Below are 8,406 nucleotides of genomic sequence, written 5' to 3'. Positions count from 1 at the left end.
CTTAGTATTTTTGGAACATGTAACCAGGTTTAACACTCCACCAGTGTGAGTTTCAATGCCATTAACTTCAGATTTCTAATGTCATATCTGCTGGGGACACATTTCTTGGAATAGAAATTTTCGAATATTTCCAAAACATTGGGAAAGCAGCATTCCAACTTCAGACTCAGAAGAATCAACCTCCATGAGGAAGGGTCCTCATGAGCAGGAACATGAGAAGAACTGGCAAACCCCAGAAATCTTTGAAGCCCCTTTACTGTAGTGGTAGTGCAAGCTTAGCCCACTCAGGGCCAATAACACATACTAGGATTAAGAATGTGGAAACATGAAACTCACATTTTTCAGCTATAACAAAGAGCTCTTTGATTGTTGCTGAAAGTGGCAAGGACGTTGCTGTAAGTGATGATGGCACTGTGAAGACCTTGTGACTGTCATTATACAAAATTTGTAGGTTATTAAGGTACATCCAGGAGAAGACAATGATACTGGAATGATTGGTGGTGACTGTAACCAGGAAAGAGATGTGGTCTGATGGGTTGCACTGCCATAGAGCAGAATGGGTTTAGTGCATAGCTCCACCATTCCATTACGATGGGCCCCCATCTATGTCATGAATCTTGAGGGCATGCTGCAAAGGTTGAGTGGATAAGTTGAGCTTTAGAATGCTGTTGTGATCCAAATCATAATTCCAGGATCAAAATCATATTTTGATAGAATTCATTATTTCTTATGTGTGCATCGCAATAATTTGTTGAAAATTTATTTTAAGGTTTGTGACAATGATTTATCCTGTCAGTAAACCTCATGCGGATAGCATGCTCTCTTTTGATGGTTCTGAGTCCATCTGTTTTGTAATATCCTAAGCATTTGAGTCATAGACTTGCCTGAACAGTCTTTGTAAAGACATGCCTACATTGTTAAAGGAGCTTAAGGAACACATTTCAAAGCCATTTAACTCATCATAATGAAAAAGCTTGTCACACTCACTCTTTTGTTCTTTGCAGCTAATGCTTAATCCAAGGCAAACCTTATTTTTTAGTATTTTTATTAATATTTTACAGGGAAGCTATTAGAACCTGGCCATGTTTTTCCACAGTTCAAGTCTGGATGAAAATGGATATATGATACATATTTTGTTGTTCCACATATTAACCATACAAATATAATTTGACACTGGCCGTAACAACATTACGATCTGCAAATGGATACATATAAAACATGTGGTACGACTCGAGATTAGAGTGTAAACTGAAAAAAATTCTAGTCAGGTTTATCTATTATGGACATTGTCTGGGTGGGGGGCAGTCACTTTGATACTTTCCATTTGGTGATGCTTTACCATTAAAGTCAGCTCACAGACAGATTCCTTCTCTGCTTGTGGACTAAGAAATAATCAAGGCATGAACTCTACAAGACTGCTCAAAGTGGGCTGTGATATCTGGCACCAAACAGGTCCTGTAAGTTGTAAGTTTTGTCCAGCACATCCTAAAGATACTTGATCCGATTGAGGTCTAGGGAATTTGGAGGTTACAAGTCACCTTGAATTCTTTGTCATTTACCTCAAACCATTCCTGAATGATGTGATGGTGTGTTTTTACGGTGTGATGGGTCCTGTTGAAAGAGGCCACAATGTTTAGGTGGTATATTTTGCCATGAATGCTAGGACCCAAGCTTTCGTGGCATCACACTATATCCACCAGCATGTGATTCATCAGACTAGGCGACCTTCTTTCATTGTTCCATGGTCCATATCTGTTAGTTACATGCCTATGTAAGTGATATCATACAGTAGCTCTTCTGTTGTCAGTTCACAGGTTATCTTTCTTTGGACCAAATTTTGTAAGGTACTAACCACTCCATACCAAGAACACCATAGTTATTGCTTTTTTGTTGTTGTTGTTTTTTCAATTTACAGTTTACTGTCATTTTGTGTATAAAATATATGCTTGTTATCTATCTATATGTATGGTGCACTGTGTGAAATTATAGATCTGCTTAGATGATTTAGTGAGCAGGAGAGGACATACCACTTTATTTCCTATTCAAATGTTCACTCGTTGACTTTTGAATTTTCCCCTGTAGCTGCTATAGGGAGTGGCACTGACTGCCATGAGAGAGTTACAGTTTCTCACACAGCCATCACCTTCCCCCAACTTGTTTTGTCTGAGGATCAGGTTGCCAAACTGCAGGCAGATGAGCCCAAATTAGTTCCCAGTGACCTTTCTTTCCATTTGACTCTTTTATACATTGTTTAAATATAGACACTCTTCAGGCTTCAATCATTCCAGTCTTGTCATTCCAGTGGGAGTCCAAAAAAAGCTTTTCTGAACATAAAGAGAATCTGTCACTCAACAGAATATTAAACAGAGCTAGATAGGTCATTAGTCCCTTCATAAATGTTTAAAACACTGATAAAAATAAATGTCCTAGGCGCCATAAAAGATGTCCTTCAGGAAAATATGATAATGGTTTTTATCATTTTCTTTAAAATGTATGATTCCTATGACATGGTTTATGGTTATCTTGGAGAAAATGCTATGAAATACTTTTATGTCTAAAGGTTATTTTATTAAGTTTTCTTACAAATATCACTAAATGGTTAGGGTTAGTTAACATCAGTTGAATTCATAAAATTAACAGTGTAGATCTAAATTAATAGAAATTTCTCATGGGATTAGGTTGGTCAGAGGTTGAGAAACTTGCCAGAATAGACTTTTGTCAGAATAGAATCAGTAGAGCTTTTCACACTGCCCTTAACCCAGAGTTATAGTTGTAATAATCCGCACTTGTAACCCTGAATAGTGGAATGTTTCACACTTCTTCATACTTTAGAAGTGGGTCTAGCCCTGCTCTGAAGCAGGGTTAGCAAAGCTTTTGTAGTGTTAACCTCGCAGTGCGGTGCCAAAGATGTATAGTGTGAAACCATGCAGTGTAATAATCTTGTGGCTAGATGTTTAACAGATGACACCAAATCATAAATTGAACATGTGCCTTATTTCACCTGCTTTGTACAGTCACAGTCACCCTGCATGTTGTGTAAACAGTAGTTGCAGAGTTTGAGGGAAAATTTTAAATTTTATGTCAGATCACATCAACTGGAGAGAAGAGGAGACCGATTTATTTTTCAGTCACAATGTTTTTTATGGTCAGTATTTAGAACTGGCTGAAAAATTAGCAGTAGCTGGATATCAACAAACGACTGGTTAATTATGCAACAAACATAAAAAGCCTAAACGTTGGAAAAGTTGACAATGGTCTTTTTTTTTTTTTTTTTAAATGATGCCAAAGTGTGAGACAAGCCATTATTTAAACTTAACAAACATAAAAAACATAACAAATCCACCACTAAATTCATTTAATCTAAATGAACACTACATCAGTTAGTCAAATTGAACACACAGTCAGGCTAATTATTGTTATAGGCAAAAGTCTTTTGCTATAAGAATTAGCTGATTGAAATACCAGTAGCAAGTGTCAGCATCAGGAGCATGAATCTAATGTATTATACGTAACAGAGCCCAACTTTATTTCTCTGTATTTTCACTAAACATTAATGTACTAAAATGTTTGCTTTTTTGTGCATGCTATCACTACAGCAAACTCACTGTGTCAACCGTTCAGCCTGAAAAAGAGAAAAGCAAGCATATTTTAACATAAAATCAAGATACGCCTAGTTATTTTCATGCCCATTAATTTTTGCCATCCTTCTACTTTCACATGTAAGTAGGAAGTATGTGATAGGAAACCAACACACACACATCCAGCCAGAAGATGGATTCTCCTGGGTTCTGAATTTTCTTGGTGGGTTGTTGTAAAGGAGAAAGAGAGAGAGAGACAATTGCTCTCCCGTAAACATAACTAGACAGACATACACAGTGCACAACTTCGGTCAGACTTTGACCCCTGATGTAAGACACTCTGGCATGTGTATATAGTAAATGTACATAATGAGCTTGAGAACATGGGACTATTATCAAGTGTAGGCTAGAATAAGACTGTCCACCTATCCCCTGCGTTCAAATGAGTACATTTTTTAGGCATGTACTTGTAGCCTTTAACCTGTATTACACATTAACAGCCTCCTCCAACACCATGAGGTTTTATACTAATCAGGCCCCCAGCTGCTTGGTATGACTTTTAATTACTATAGACTGTGGACTTTGTCAAACCCAGGTTTTTGGCTCTAACAGCAGGATCACAGTCAGGGGCAAGCCTCATCTAGCACTGACAATGAGTGCAGCAATTTTGGCACACAGAAAGTGCCAGCCATAAATACAATCTCACAACCATGTCCATTTTCTATGCAGTTAATCACAGTTCTATTATGTATGCACACATCACAGCTTTGAAGCCAGAGCCCAAAAAAAAGCCTACACTAGTTTGGAAAGAAAGCCGAAATAATATTCACTCATTTATCAATAAGTTTACTTTCTTCACAAATACAGTGTGTTTGCTGCTTCATAAGTGAATGATCACATCCATATACAGACAGAAACTGGAAAAACAGATGCACAAAAACAAGAATCTCAAGAAACATCCCAGAGTTTACTGATGCCTTGAGGTGCTGACAGCATGTAGTGGAGTCAGTAGTGTGGTAAGCATTCTGATTATTGCCTGCTGGGACTCCAGCCCTCCACTATCATTAACCAGCTTTTTAATTACATTATGTATGAGGAAGGGGTAGAAAAACATTGGTTTCTCATGTCTCCAGAACAGGACCCTGATGAGATGCACATGATTCTCACATCAATAGTGAACAATATGATATTATGTATTACTGTTAAATTAAACAGTAATAAAAAGTTACAATTAAATGCATATACATATATACATAAAAATATACTACATTAACACAGAGAGAGAGAGAGAGAGAGAGAGTGAGAGAGAGAGAGAGAGAGAGAGAGAGAGATACAGCTCTGGAAAAAAATAAGAGACCACTGCCTAATCTCCAGATTTGAACCCTATTGAAAACCTCTGGAACGTCATCAAGAAGATGGATGGCCACAAACCATCAAGCAAAGCTGAGCTGTTTGCTTTTTTGCAAAAAGAGTGTAAATTTACCCAACAGCAAAAACTGGTGGAGAGCATGGAGCCAAAACGCATGCAAATCGGGGTTATTCCACCAAATACTGATTTCTTAATGTTATTTATCCAAAGCATTAACACAATTTGTTTACAAATTATTTGCATTTTCATACTGCATGATCTTGGGTTATTTTGATGTGTTGTCATTTCCTTTAAATATACATTCTAAAAAACAATAGCTATATTTTCAATTTGTCAGCAGTTCACAAAAAATGAAACAAAACTGTTCATCTCACCAATACATGCACCTGTAAGAAAAAAAACATAAGAAACTGATTATTTTGCAGTGGTCTCATATTTTTGTCCAGAGCTGCATATATATATATAAATATATATATAAATATATATATATATATATATATATATATATATATATATATATATATATATATATATATATATATATATATACTACGCACTACTATGAAACACACAAGAAATTAGTCTGAATACTGAATCTGAGAGTTAAGATTTTTATTTATTTGAATAAACACAACTGTGTTTGTGATAAAATATTTGATGATTTATGATTTATTTAGGTGTGTTCATTTGCCCATCTACATAAATGCAACAACTCATTAGTTCTCTCTCTCTCTCTCTCTTTCTCTCTCTCTCTTTCTCTCTCTCTCTTCTTTCTAAAACACATGTTCTGTGTTTTTTTTTGTTTTTTTTCCAGACAAGTCATATTAACAGATTATTCACAGGTTATCACATTGTTATTTCAGTGGTGACACCTAAAATCTGCATCCAAATAGGGAATAAAATATTGAAGCTGTAAATTGATGAAAATGTAAAATGATGGCACTCATGTCAGTTTACCTGAAAATAAAAGTGCATTAGATGACTACTGCATTCCAGCTTGGGCAAGTCTGAACAGACAGGGGCAACAAGGATTTGTATCCACATTAGCTAAAAGAGAAAGAATGAGAAAAGTTAAGAGAGAGAAAAGGAGAATTAAAGTGTGGAGTAGGAGCAAGCCATCCAATATGAGTGCACACAAAATATCTTGCATTATTTCTGTTTAACTCGTTTAATGGCTCACAGCTACCAAAGCTGTAACATATTAGGAACCTCGGGAGATGGACTGGGACATGACGTTTAATGTCTCTCTACCTAATAACTTTTGTATGGACCTGTGTTCTGTGTTATCCATCTGGGTTAGGTATTATCCAGCTTTGCTTGCTCTGTCCACATAAAGGAGCATAAAACTGAGAAACTGTTAAAATCAATGTGTTACAATGTGATAATGACATGAGATTTGTTTGGTCTTTTATGTGTGCTGGTATGCAGAGAATAAACACATTCCTGGGCATGTGGAGGCAGATTTTCTGCCTGTAGGCTGGAGTGGCTGTAACCTAGCACCTCCTCACCATCTACATGTGGGGGTGGGGATGAAAAACATACCATGCACCATCACCTGTCCAGAATCCCACCAAGCAATGCACTTTTACATATAAAAGCCAGCACAAAGCTAATAACCTTATTTGTTGACAAACAGGCCAGGTGAACCTGCTTCTTGTTCATGACAAATAACAAAGACTTTTATTTGTGCAATATACAGAAGGAATCTACAAGAGGTCAAAGCATTGCTGGTACTGCACTAGCCTGTGCTCATTTCTTTAAGACACAACCAAATGCACTCAAGCCAGTCTGCTCTATTTATGCATACTTTTGAAATTTCTATGTTAAATTGTAAAGAACACAACTAAACAATAGATTAAGCAAATTAAATATCTGTTGTTGCAATATATTCATGGCAATATTGAGTACAGCATTTCATTGCTATGTACCTGTACTTTACAATGACAATAAAGTTGTATCTATCTATCTATCTATCTATCTATCTATCTATCTATCTATCTATCTATCTATCTATCTATCTATCTATCTATCTATCTATCTATCTATCTAGAAGATTGGTCTGTTGTGATTATAGAGTATTTATGCCTTGTGATTTGTATGAGAGCAGACACAACTGTAGCCTACAAAATCTGTCTGACTTGATTAATTTTCTCAGAGAAACATGTGCAAATGTAAAAATCTTGAGCCCCAGCTAGTTAGACCCATATAGCAGACACAGCCACCTTTTTTTTTTTTCAACAAATTTCAAAGACAACACCAAGACATTCCCCACACGTGAATGCTGGTATGTGCCTTTTTTTCTTTCTTTTTTGCTGATTGCTGATGTAATTTTTTTAGTAATAAATCAGCCAGCTAATTATTATCTCTTCAGTTTAAGGATAACAGGACCAAACTTTGACAACTTAGAACAGTACTGTTCATTTAGCTTGTTTGCTACCATTATTGAATGGATAATGTTATTAGTAGAATCTAATAACCATAAAATATTTATACAATTACAATTTATTGAGAAGTAGCTAGTCAACATATTTCACCTACAGTCTTTTTTAGTCAGTTGTTTTGTGGTGTTTTGTTATTTCTGTTGTCCATTGTACTGCAATGCAGCATCAGTTTGGTATTTCTGCAAGGCTCTGTTTTAGGCCCACTGGTTTTTCTGTATATGTGGTATCTCTGGTTAAATTCATAAACATGGTATTAGCACCCACTCTTATGCTCCAACAAAGTTAGATGAGAAACACCAGCTTACGTCATTCTAATTTATTCAGACAAGACATAAATACTTGTACTAGGAGCACATGCAGCTAGAAGTGAGCTGGCCTTACTGTTTCATAATGTGCAGAAATCAAAGACTTTGGTGTGATTATTGACTCCAATGTTCATGTAGCTAATTTACTGGGATAGCCTTTTTTCATCTTTGAAATATTGCTAAGGTAAAATTAGTTCATATTTTTGTTACCTCCAAAGCTGTAATGATATTCTAGTTGGTGAATAAACGTGAATTAAGTTCTAGTTAGTTCCAAAATTTCAGTAGGGGGAGAACCCGAAGACAGAAGCAGATCTGCCATATCTTATCTACACTACAATGACTCCCATTCAAAATGTAAATTTTTTAGAATAGTTTTTTTTGATAGGCGAAGAAGCAGTCACCATTACATGAAAATAAGCATACATACTAATCTGTGTTTCTCTTTGACTCTCTCACATGCTCTCACTTTCTTTCTTTCTTTCTTTCTTTCTTTCTTTCTTTCTTTCTTTCTTTCTTTCTCTCTCTCTCTTTCTTTCTCTCTCTCTCTCTCTCTCTCTGTCTCTCCCTCCCTCCCTTCCTGTTGATCTACACATACCAGTGATCCTGACTTCTGCTTTCTGGACCTGCCAAATACATCCTGATGCCTACTTCTGGCTTTTTAGCACTTGGAAATCACTTGCTACTGCTGAGAATGGCCCCACATAGTCTATTCA

This window comes from Hemibagrus wyckioides, linkage group LG15 (assembly GCF_019097595.1).
Source record: "Hemibagrus wyckioides isolate EC202008001 linkage group LG15, SWU_Hwy_1.0, whole genome shotgun sequence".
Lineage (NCBI taxonomy): Eukaryota > Metazoa > Chordata > Actinopteri > Siluriformes > Bagridae > Hemibagrus > Hemibagrus wyckioides.
The sequence above is the reverse complement of the archived record's forward strand: the minus strand, read 5'-3'. Positions refer to the sequence as shown.